The sequence below is a fragment of the Parasteatoda tepidariorum genome, chromosome 1, assembly GCF_043381705.1.
Source record: "Parasteatoda tepidariorum isolate YZ-2023 chromosome 1, CAS_Ptep_4.0, whole genome shotgun sequence".
NCBI lineage: Eukaryota > Metazoa > Arthropoda > Arachnida > Araneae > Theridiidae > Parasteatoda > Parasteatoda tepidariorum.
In genome coordinates, this window is record NC_092204.1 from 99,089,096 (window position 1) to 99,093,012 (window position 3,917).

Consider the following 3,917-nt stretch of genomic DNA (forward strand, 5'->3'; position numbering starts at 1 on the left):
TATATATCTGTGTGTGTGTGTGTGTGACAATCATTATTATGGGCTGCTAAATGATAATATAAAAGTCAAGTTAGTTATTTGTTGAAAGTCTTACAGTGTGTATTATTGTGTGCTAAAAGCTCAGAGAATTGTATCATAGAAGTTCTTCTCTGTAACCGTAGCCCGCTGCGATAATGGGTTAAAACAATAGTATTACTTTTCGAAAGGCAGACCATATTTACTTGTTCTTACTGCTTCATATGCTGGTGAAATTTTGCAATAAATATTTCTAGTATATCAATCGAGATCTTACAGCAAATTCAACAAATAGTTCGAACTGGAATTTTGAAACTGGACCATTCAAAATTGAATACCTATTTTTCTCTTTCAAAACTCCTACGTAGAGAGATGAAAAATAGTTCACAGAAATATTTTATCTGAGATCCTGATAAGAGTTATCTGGTCAAAAAGAAGAGGCGTACAATGCTTTACAATAAAGCGTTATAGTGCAACTCATATTGAGTAGATGTTATTATCCTTGGTTTTTATATTATTCTGAGAAAATTATCCTATTTCCTTAAATTTAGAGCTAAAATAAAACTTGCAAAAACTCGAAGCATTTATTTGTATGATGCGCATAGAACTTTGCACAGAACTTTTGCTTTCTGCATGATACAAGATACTAAAATATTGAAATAAATTGAAATTTAAAACTTTGTGAGGATAAAAATTAAAAAAACCAAATTTATATCCTCTACTACATGCTAATTAATATTTTTCTCCGCAAATTCAGAAAAGTTTTCCTACCATGCTACTTTTGCTTCTCTTTATCATGATATCAATTTGGATAATTTATTTTTTCAATTGGAACAGTAGATTTAAAGTTTCCAGCTTTGTGAAAGCATTGGATAAGCAACGACCCCAAACTCGAGAATGCTCACACTGCTTTGATATCATCACTTAAGTCCCGGCTAAGATACAGAAAATTGAAGGTTGGTTTTTTCAAAAAAAGTGTTATAAATGTTATACGGCTCTTCGCCAAAATTTAAATTAAAAAGTGTGTGGATCTTAACGCTGTTTTTCGAAACTCCCTCCCCAAGGAAAATAAAAAAGCCATAGTTTAAGTGTCTTACATTTAAAACAATGCGATGACTTTAAACTTTAAATAATCTTGCCATGAAGAATTATCTGGGCATTAGAACAGACAAATAACTTAAATATTTTGAATGTTATTAATCGTTTTCAAAAATCTCCAAGTTGACGATTTTTTTTCCATTTTGATGAAAATGATCAAAATCACTGACTTATTCTCACTTTTTGAAAACTTTTATAGCCCAAGTAATGCACCATTGGATCAAGTTTTGAAATATTAATTGACCATAAACACTTTTCCCAAAACTGTGGCTTTTCTCACAAATGACGTTTCATTGACATTTTCAAACTAAGCGTAGACAACGCTGGCTATAGATATAGGCTAAACTTGACCTAACTGTCATGAGTAACAAACTAACAGCAGTTATAAAAATAGCTTATTATTCATAAAAAAGCATCATTTTATATTACCACGGAGCCATCGAAGAGCAGACTTAAGAGCTGCAGAGATATATGCATGTGGAAAAAAACATTAAGCAATATTGAAATCAAGGGAAACATTATCGAAGTACGTTGATTGAACACATCAAAACTTGTTCAATTGAAGAAGAAAGAGTATCGTCCCTCAAAGTCCGGTACTTTTTACCATAAAATCCATTTTTACCGGGACATGTTAAGAAAAAATAAATCGGATCTACCGTCATTTTTACAATAATAATTATCGTAAAATCTCCGAATAACTTTAATGACATTAGTCACATCTATACCTATAAAAATTACAGTATAATATTTTATGGTAAAAATAATTTTTAAAGGTAAAATGGAGTTCACAGTAAAACTAATTTTACAGATGATGCCCCCAAAATGCCGGTACTTTTATTTTGATCCGAAATTGATCAACACGTCCAAAAAATGTCATTAACAGTATTATAACTGAATCAACACTTATTAGGTAATACAGTCATAAAATTTTCAAAGTAGTTTTGGATAACTCTTTGATTGTTTAAGCTCTGTATGAATAAATACAGAGCATGATTAATGAAGTAGCAGTGTTCTCTATAGTAGAATTATCGAGATCTAACTTCCTTTCGCGAAAAGTAATATTCTTCTGTTGGATTAAAACTTTACGGATTCGACTTTTTGTTCCATCAATGCTCTTGTGCATTACATTGCTCCTAATTTGGGTTTCAATTTTATTCATCATATTGAATCTTTTTTCACGGGTAGATTCTTATTTAATGTGTGATGCCCAAGTGGACATATAAGAATAAAAACTACGTGCCCAATTGGAATTTGGTTCGCTTAGACAGTAAAATTGTTTAGTCCTGTTTGCTAACACCCAAATCTATAATAATAAAATTAAAAGTTTGTCTGTGTGTCTGTCTCCTGAGTTATTCCTGCTAGCGTCCTGAAATATGGTCAGTAGATGAAAGGTGCAATTTCAGCCCCCAATTCAAAAATTTCTATTATATCTTTCGGGTCTGACGTTTAAAAATATATTTTTTCCTTGGCTGTCAATGTTACCATGTCAACTAGCTATTATTTTAAATTATTCTGTAGATGTTTCATCAAATAATTAAACCGTTAACCTCGCTGATGTCAGCTAGCTTATGGTCCTCATTGCGAAAAACAAGAGTCTTTTGCACATTCTTTAATATTTTATTTTTCACGTCAGATAAACTTAAGTATAAATGAACTTTTGAAAATTACATCACTGAATAAAGATTTCTAAGTTTATCTGAAAACGCGTATTTATTTTTTTTATAAAACGTGTTACTATAAAACTAAATTATTTAAAATTAACGATGAAGGAAATTAAGTAAGTTGTGCTGAAAAGAAAACTTGATGGAGAAATAGTACTAATTCGTGTCACGGAAAAGTACTATCATTGATGCCAAAGATGCTTGATTAATTTTCGCAAGACTTATTACTAAAATAAGAAGAAAGTAATTACGCGAAATTAATAGAGAAAACATACTTTTTTTCATTTTGAAGAAGCATAATCGCCATACTGTTTCTGATGTCAATAATGTTTAATTAATTTTTGTAATAGGTTTTAATTGATATAAAAATAAGCTATGTTCTAAAAAGCAAAATAAATGGAAAGGTAATTATTCGAAATATTTCGAATTATCCAAAATATATTTTTTTTAAAGATAAATCTTCTAAAAACAATCGGATTCTTTAAACAAATACATATACCGAATAAAAATTTCATGTTCTACCTCTATTTAAGGTACTAGATGCCGATCTAGTACTTTAGTACTAAGTAGTAGTTGTCAATACTTACTTTAGTAGTACTTTCGTTTCTTTATATTTATTATAGCATACTTTATTTTTCAATTTGATATTTTCTTCTTATTGTAGTTTCATAATTTTTTTTTTTGTTATTTTTTTACTTACGTTTCTAAAACTTTGTCACTTTTATATTTTAGATATGGTCTCTGCGATAGCATATAAATTTACGAAATGTATGGGATACGTAAAAAAGAAATAGCATATTTCTTGTAACACTACAGCAAAAAATACATTAATGTTCTAAATTTATTATAATGTATCATATAATCTACCATACAAATTTTAAATAAAGCCCATCATATAAATTGTAAATTGAACTTTTATGAAATCATGAAAAATAATTTCATTTATATTAAAGATTGCAAAAATAAATAGCTAAGATGAATGAAAATTATACACAATTACAATAGTTTACCAAGGAAAAATATAATATTATTCATAATAGCTCTAACGAAAATAAAGAAGAATAGTAACTTCAGTTTCTAGCAATAAACTCTAATTGTAATTAAGATTTGTTTTCAATTCATTCAAAAACGTATCAAGAATAG